Raw genomic sequence first — 9,353 nt, 5'->3', positions numbered from 1 at the left:
CCTGACATACACCAACTCACACCCACCTCCAAACTCCACCAAAACAACCCACTCACGTCCACCCAGATTCAACTGTCATCCTTCCATTTATACTCTCAGCCATCCAAACACTCAGCCAATCATCCAGCATTCTACTGCTCATTTACTCCCCCCTCCTCTTTCATTCCACTTACCATGTATCTTCTATACAAACAGCACTTACCATATATACATTAATACAGGAACATCACAAGCAACCACATGCAGAACATGCCATCTCCGCACCTCCCAGACATGAGAACTCTGGACACAAAACACCTCTATCTTTTCAGGATTCAGCCTCAGTTTATTGGCCCACATCTAGCCCATCACAGCCTCCAAGCACTGGTTCAGCACCTCAGATGCCTCTCCTGATTCAAATGGAATAGCGAGGTAGAGCTGGGTGTCATCTGCAAATTGATGGCACCTCACTCCAAATCTCCTAATGATAGTTCCCTTTGGCTTTGTATAGATGTTAAATAGCAAGGGGAACAAGATGGAACCTTGCGGAACATCACTGGATAATTCCCATGGTGCTGAACAATAGCCTCCCATAACCACTTTTTGGAAGCAGCTCTGGAGGTATGAGTGGAATCACTGAAGCACAGTGCCCTCAACCTCCACCTCCTTGAAATGCTCCAGAAGGATACCATGGTCAACAGTTTCAAAAGCCACTGGGAGATCAAAGAAAACAATCAGGGTCACATTCGAGGCCGACCAAGGTAATTTCAGTGCCATGGCCAGGCCTGAAGCCAGACTGGAATGGATCCAAGTAATCAGTTTCCTCCAAGCAAGCTTGGAGCTGTACTACCACCACCTTTTCAAACACCTTGCTCAAAAAGAGGATATTTGCCATTGGGCAATAGCTGTGTAACACGCCTGGATCCAGGGAGGTCTTCCTAAGGAGGGGATACATCACCGCCTCCTTCAAGGCAGATGGTACCTCCCTGTCTTCCAGTGAAGCATTAATCTCTCTCTGGACCCACGCAGTCAGTCCTCTATGGGTAGCTCTCAGATGGGGAAGATGGTGAGCCGCACTCGTTCAAGAAGCTTATCCACATCCTCAGGCCACAATAAGAGAAGCTGATCCAGTACAGATCGAACAGACAGTGCTTTGGATGTTTCCATTGGACTTGCTCTAACTGTTGCATCCAACTCTGTCCAAATCTGAGCAATTTTGTCTCTATAGTGCCTTGCAAAGTTGTTACAGCAGGCCTCCAAGAGTGTCAGAGCAACATTCTCTTAGCCAGAAGACAAAAGCCCATTCAGCACTTGGAAAAGCTCTGCTGGGTGGCTGGTGGAGGATGCAGTGGTGGCAAACAAGCAAGCTTTCTTTGCCACCACCACTGCCACGTGGTAGGCACAATGGGGCAACCTTACCTGTGTTCAGTTAGGTTTGGACTGAGATTTACATCACCTGTGCTCCAGCTGCCAACCTTCCTGTTTCATTGCATGCAGATCATTGGAGTACCAAGGTGACCTGCGTCCTCCACAGTGACAGCGGGGGCACGCAGGAGCAATCGTATCAATGGCTCTACACATCTCATCATTCCTCAGTGGGACAAGAGCCTCGACAGGATCACTAGCTATGTCAGCTAGAAAATCCAGAGCATTCAGGAATAAGTCTCCAAAGGCAGACCATCTCAATGAGTCCCCCAAGCTTGCAGCGTGGAGTAGCTACATTCAACCCAAACCTTACCGGGGCATGGTCTGTCCATTACAACAGACTCACAGCGGGTCCCCCAATCAACCAAGTATTACCAGTCTGCTCTGTGGCAAAGACAGGTCAAGGGTATGCCTGGGCACATATGTTGGGCCACTGGTATACTGAGTCAGCCCCATGGTTGTCATGGAGATCATGAAGTCCTCTGCTGGCCCATTTGAGGCAGTCTCAGCATGGATAGTGAAGTCCTCCAACACCATTGTGAAAGGCTGCTTGAGGTGGCCATTAGGAGATTTGAAGCACAGTGTCATCAAAATACTGATGACCACAGCTCTGTTTCTTTGTAAATTCTGAATCAGAAGTGGCTGTGCATTTGCTGAACCAGCACCTAGAAGCAATAATGGATTGGATGAGGGCTAAGGAACTGCAGCAGAATCCCAGCAAAATGGAAGCCCTGTGGATAGATAGTTCCTGAATCTGGGATTTTGATAAATTACCAGTTCTGGAGGGTGTTGTACCTGCTCAGAAATATTAGGTACATAGCTTGGGGTGCTCCTTAATCCATTATTCTTCTAGAGGACCAAGTGCTGTTATCCATCTTTGGCTGGTGCATCAGCTATGGCCTTTCCTGGACTGAGATAGCCTGGCTATAGTGGTTTATGCCCTGGTAACCTCAAGCAACTATTGCAACACACTCTGTATGGGGCTACCCTTAAGATTGGCCCGGAAGCTGCAACTGGTACAAAATGAGACTGCTTCACTGCTTTGTGGAGTAACTTCTCACCAACACTTGACACCCTTGTTAAAGTTATTGCACTGGCTGCCAACATGCTGCCAGGTCAAGTTTAAGTTATGCTATTAGCACATAAAACTGTATATGGCACAAGACTTGGTTATTTGAGACACCACCTCTCCCTTTACATCCCTGGCTGCTTGCTGCAGTCCACTGGAAAATCACTATTGGGGATGCCAAGTCCATCAGTGGGCTGGTTAGCAATTACTTGCCACCAAGCCTTTAGCTGGGCAGTCCTCACTCCTTATCAATAGGCATCAGATTTGTACATTTTTCAATGTCTGTTGAAAACTATATTTTTTGCCCAGGCCTTCACAGACAAAGGTTGGATTGGGTGGTATTCAGCTAATGTGTTCCATCAGCGGAAGTAGTTCTGCTTCCGCAAAGGGACTTTCCCACTCTCCTTCCTCTGCATGCCCCACACCCTCCTCAAATATGCTCCAGAGAGCGGGGGGAACAGATACAGGAAGTGTGCGAGGAGGAGGAAAGGGGGAGAATGTTCCACTGCATAGGCAGAAAACCTTGGGCTGGCGGAACTTTCATGTAGTGCTACGTTGGATACAACCCATTGTATTTTGCCCCCATGCAATGTTTACCCAGTTATGCATTTTGTATTTGTAACTGGATTTTATTGTTTTGTATATTTTACTGTTTTGTGCAAACCACTTAGATACTGTGTTTTGAAGCAGTCTATAAATGAATAAGTAAATGTTTTAGGGGGGGGATTGCAGGCCTGTGACATGTATAGCTTGGATCTCTAACAAAGGGGAATGGCAGAGGGTGGGCACAGGAGGAACTGCTGGAAAGCTGTTGCTTCCGCTGCCGCCACCGCCACCCTGGAGCATCTGCCACCTGAGACAATTGCCTCACTCTGCCTAATGATAGGCTGTCCCTGTTTAAATGAGCCCGTTTTGTTAACGGCTTTGAATAGTTTTGATTTTCATCAGTTCATCCTAGACTTTCGCTATCGGCCTATCATCAGCAATCTCTTTCACTATCCAACTCTTGCATCTGCATAAACATAACTTCTTCTGTTGTGGCTCTTCTGCTTTTGTATTTAGAGGGTAAGGAATATTTAACACTTGTAATCATAATGTATGATAGATGTTACTATAGCCTTGACACCCTGCGTCATTCCAGTGGATCAACATCTTAATGAATTAGTCATAACACAGCAGGAGTGGTTAAACTTCTAACATGAATTATCCAGTTCTTCTATGCAGCATATGGATATATTTTTAAACTAATATTTTCCAAGCACAGAAATGGAAGTTGTGTAAAGGAGTTTCTAATCTGAATTGAAGAATGTGTATGATACTTCATATTCTAAAAGTGTATACATACACAGTTAAACATTTCTAGCTAGCGCAGATCTAGTTTACTGGATCCGAAGACCATAAGTGAGGGTCTCAGGAACAAAATCTTGAGAGCAATTTAGGAATAATCTAGAGTGGTTTTATATAATTACCAGTACAGTTAATATGCATGTGTAGATGCATCAGAAGGGAGGGGGGTCTCACAAACAAAAATTGTGCAGTTTGTTCACAGTAAATAAATAAAGAAATAAAAATTATTTAACTCCCCCCCCATTCAGTAGTTACATGTCTAGCATATATGTTCTTGGGTGCTCATTGTTACCCCAGGCATCCCATTCTAAGTGGACTATGAAACAGAGAAGAAAATGAAGGACATCTAAAAGCAAAGGGTGGAAACATGAAGTATATGTTAACTTACTTCTTGCTTATTCTCATATGTGTTATAGAAAAGGGGCCCACATAGTTGGGTTCAGGCCAGTAGCGTAGTGGCAAATTCAAAAGTGCAGGGTCCCTTCATGATAGTCACAGCCATCATCACCCCTTTTTTTGCTGCTGGGTTGAGAATGAGATCCTTGTTAATGTCTTTTCCCAAAACAAAAGGCATCCCTAGCAGCCAATAAGCATCAAATGGGAAAGTGTTAGCAACTGAGAAGAGTCTTCTCAGTGGCTGACTCACCTCCTTTCACTCTGATTGGCTCCAAACTGCAGGAAAGGACAAAGAAGCATGTTAGAAGACTCTTCTTACTGATTAACACACTCCCCATTCATACTGATTGGCTCATAGGATGCTGGAGACATTTGGACTCTGCTTCCAAAAAAGTAAGGGGTCTAAGACCCCCTGAGACCCTGGACAACTACACCACTGGTTCAGGCTGTGGGTTCAGGCTGTGCTATGTAATAAAGGGTTTTGGTTCTCATTAAGAAAATAAATGAGGCCCCTACTTTGCGTAGCAAAAATTTATCCTAATGATAGTAATGTATGTTGGTAATGTGGGGTAAGGAAAGCAGATTATATCATTGTATGGTGGGCCTGTGTGGAAATCAGAGGTTTGGGGGGTGTAACATTAATATTTTAATCAATTGATTTAATATACCATTATATTGTAGTGCAATATAATATACCATTGAGTCAGTTACTAATTATTTTAGGTTATCTTGAACATGATATAAAAGCTGAATATTATAGTTTTCTGGTTGGGAAACCTGCTGATGACAGGAAAAATGTTAAAAGCTGACAAATGGCGTACTCAAGTAATTCAAACAGAGTAAGAGTGGTTTAATAAAACATGGTACATTTCCATGATGGCTGAGCTTACTGAGATGGTATGATTAAGAGAAGGAAGACGGAGCAAATAATAATTTGAGAGAACTTGGTTCCTCTTTACTAATTCCATGAAGCAGAGATGTAATCTGGAGCTATTTAAAACTTTTTTACTGCTGATATAAATATGAGATCATTTAAAATGAACTAAAGTTAGATAGTTGACAGTGAAATGAAACTAAGTGAAAGGTCTGCATGGTTTGTTCTTTAGCTGCTATGATACTTAATTGTAAATATGTTATTTGTATCTATGTTTGTATCTATCAGTATCTGTCTCTATATATGAGAAAATAAAAATCAAATTAGACAAGTGTAGGTATTATGACCATTTATAATAATCATTTCTTCTAGATTAAGAGTGGGGTCATATGTTGTAATAAGTGCAAATAATTTCTTTTGTACAGCCATTTTTCTTGTAACAATATCATAAGAAGAGCCCTGCTGGATCAGGCTAATGGCCCATCTAGTCCAGCCTCCTGTTCTCACAGTGGCCAACCAGATGCCTGTTGGAAGCTCACAAGAAGGATATGAGCACAAGAGCACTTTACCCACTTGTGGATCCTAGCAACTGGCATTCAGAGACATACTGCCTCTGACAGTAAAGGTAGAATATAGCCATTTGTGACTCATCACAGAAGAGAGTGTGATGTCATGAATGTCTGTTCCTCTGATGTTACAGTGCTCAGGTGAATAAGCTGTTTGCATGTGCAGATATATGTACTTCTGAAGTATCAACTAGTTCTAAGAAACTGGGCCAATGCTATGCTGCACAGAGCATGGGATTGATCTTGGAGCTATTGCTTTACTTGGGAGCAGATCCATCTTCATGCTGTTGTTTCACCAGTGGGAAACTGATGATCAGCACAAAAGTCATTCAAGGGGATTTTTCATAGTCCTTGCACCCCATCCAACAACCTGTAGAGCCCCCCTGCAGTTCTATATCCTGATGCAGCTTTGTGCTAGCTAGGAACTGAGAAAGGAGATTTTCCCTTGCTTTCTTGCAAGGTGTGTGTATGTGTGTTTACAATACATCCTGATTGCCTCATACAAGCCACTGTGATTGTTATTGCAATGCAGGCCTTTGCTTGTGCTAACAGGAGGAAATAGACTGAGGCTTCAATCAAATTCAGAAGTAAACTCCATTGAGTTCAGTGTGCCTTACTCCCAGGTAAGTGTGTATTGGATTGCAGTTTAAGGCTACAATTCAATACATCAGAAGTAAGCTCCATTGGGTTCAATGAGACTTACTCCCAGGTAAGTGTATATTGGACTGCAGCCAAAAATGCTAATTTAGTAAAATTGTGACACTGTGGCCAAACATAATTATTTGAGAGTAGACTTATTATTTGTTTGTAGTTGAAGGGCCATATTTATAGCTAAATAAAAAGGAAACATCTAAAACTAGAATATACTTTCAGCTTTCAAATAACTTAAATTATTTGCAGCTAGTTCCTGAGCAGTGCTCTGTGTAGCTGTAAAGCATGTATTACTTTCTTTTATGGGTTAAGCCACATTTAGATCCAAAGCACATTTACTCAGAACGTAAGTCCTAATTCCTGTTCATTGGGTCTTACTGCTAGCTAAATGTGCATAGGATTGCAGAACAAAGCAAGAGTTTAAGCAGCTTATATTATCACTAGATGGCAGTGTTTTGTTTCTTTGAACTAAGGGTTACAGACCCTAAGGTTGCACATGGGTAAATCTGAATTTCAAATCTTCTTGGACATTTGTGAAAGTTAATATTTGCACATTTGTGAATTTGAGTTTTGGTGACTCTGATTTCAGATATTCATACATTTCTTTTGGAAGAAAAAAAAGAAGAGCCCTCATGTCCTATGAAACAATAGCCCCTTTCTGGATGTACATTGCTCGTTTTGATGAGTTTTCACTGCAAAAGTGCTAAAAGAAATACAAATAACTTTGGCTGCAATCCTAACCTCACTTTCCTGGGACAAAACATCATTGAATTTTTAGAGTATTTACTTTTGAATAGACATGGTTAGGATTGTGCTGTTAATACTTAACATGCTTTTATTAATATAAAAAAATCGGTACATAATAAGACCACTCTAATCCATGACTTGATTGTGGATGAAGGTGCCCATTTGGTGTGTATTACCGAGACCTGGTTGGGTGAGCTTGGAGGAGCAGATCTAACCCAACTTTGCCCACCTGGATACTCGCTGCAGCACCAGCACAGGCTGCAGGGATGGGGGGGAGGAGTTGCTGTGGTCTACACAACTTCCATCTCTGTCACCAGGAAACCACTCTGTCTTGGAGCTGGCTGTGAGGGCCTGCACCTGGTGTTGGGCCTAGGAGACAGTAAACTAGCTTTGCTGCTGGTGTATCGTCCACCCTGCTGCCCGGCAGCTTCTCTGACCGAGCTGGTGGAGGTCGTCTTGGCTGTGGCGTTGGAGCAGCCCAGAATGATACTGCTGGGTGATTTCAATGTCCATGCAGAGGCTGCCTCTAGTGTTCTGGCTCGGGACTTCATGGCCTCCATGACAACCATGGGGCTGTCTCAAGTTGTTACTGGCCCAACACATACGGCAGGGCACACCCTCGACTTGGTTTTTGCTCCAGATGGAGGAAGGGGTGGTCTGGAGATGGGGGGGTGGATATCACCGCATTGTCATGGTAAGATCACTTCCTGGTGAAGTTTAGACTTATGGCTCCGATCCTTCCCTGCAGGGGGGGTGGACAGATTAAGATGGTCTGCCCCCGGAGACTAATGGAATCCACTGGATTCCTGAATGCCCTGGGGGAGTTCCCAGTAGATAGAGCAGGTGACCCTGTTGAAGCCCTTGTCATGCTGTGGAACAGCGAGGCGCGTCGGGCTCTCAACACAGTTGCCCCCGAGCGCCCTCTCCAGCACTGTGGAGCCCGGCTTGCACCTTGGTACACCAGTGAGCTAAGGGCAATTAAACAGGCTGGATGACAGCTACAGTGCAAGTGGCGAAAGACGTGCTGTGAGGCTGATCGGGCACAAATAAAACATAACCGTGCCTACTGTGTGGCAGTGAGGGCGGCGAAGAAGGCCCACTTCTCTGCCACCATTGCATCCTCAAGTAGCTGTCCAGTGGAACTTTTCCATATTGTCAGGGGTCTGTTGACATCAACTGCAGGAAATGGAGTTTTACACCCTTCGGAGGCCCACTGTGAATTGTTTGCAAGGCACTTTGAGAGTAAAGTTGCTCACCTCCGTAGCAGTCTTGATGCCCCATCTACATATACTGTAGTCCCCAATGAGGTGTCCATTGCAATGTCTGCTGCAATTTCTTCGGAACCGTTTCAGTTGATGCGACGTGATGATGCAGCCAGCAACGTGTCTTCTCGACCCTTGCCCTTCTTGGCTTATTAAAGCTTGCCGAGGGAGTCTGACCAAGTGGATCCAGGGTGTGGTCAATGCATCATTGTGGGAGGGAGTGGTTCCAGCCACCTTGAAAGAGGTGATGATTCGACCACTCCTGAAAAAGCCCACCCTCGAGCCATTGGTTTGTGACAACTACCGACCGGTTGCAAATACCCCCTTCTTAGGGAAGGTGATTGTGAGGGTTGTGGCGCAGCAACTGCAAGTACTCTTGGATGAAACAGATTATCTTGACCCATCACAGTCTGGGTTCAGGCCTGGTTATGGCACTGAATCAGCCTTGGTCGCCCTGATGGATGACCTTTATCGGGAGAAGGACAGGGGGAGTGCGCCCCTGTTATTCTTACTTGATCTCTCAGCGGCTTTTGATACCATTGACCATGGTATCCTTCTGGGCCAACTTGGTGAGCTGGGTATTGGAGGCACTGTTTTACAGTGGTTCCGATCCTATCTCCAGAGTTGTTCTCAGAGAATAGCATTGGGTGACTGTCTTTCAACCCCCTGGCAGCTGTGCTATGGGGTGCCGCAGGGTACCATCTTGTCCCCCATGTTGTTTAACATCTATATGAAGCCCTTGGGAGCAGTCATCAGGAGCTTTGGGGCGAGGTGTCAGAATTACACTGATGATACCCAGCTCTATTTCTCCATAACATGTGAATCAGGAGAGGCCGTGCAAGCCCTGGACCGCTGCCTGGACTCGGTGGTGGGCTGGATGACGGTGAGTAAACTGAATCTGAATCCTAGCAAGACAGAGGCGCTGTGGGTTGGTGGTTCCCGAGTTCAGACAATTGGTCAGTTGCCTGCTTTGGATGGGGTCGTACTCCCTCTGATAGAGCAGGTCCATAGCCTGGGAGTGCTCCTGGATCCATCTT

The sequence above is a fragment of the Rhineura floridana genome, chromosome 3 (assembly GCF_030035675.1).
Source record: "Rhineura floridana isolate rRhiFlo1 chromosome 3, rRhiFlo1.hap2, whole genome shotgun sequence".
Taxonomy (NCBI): domain Eukaryota; kingdom Metazoa; phylum Chordata; class Lepidosauria; order Squamata; family Rhineuridae; genus Rhineura; species Rhineura floridana.
This window is presented reverse-complemented; position numbering follows the sequence as displayed.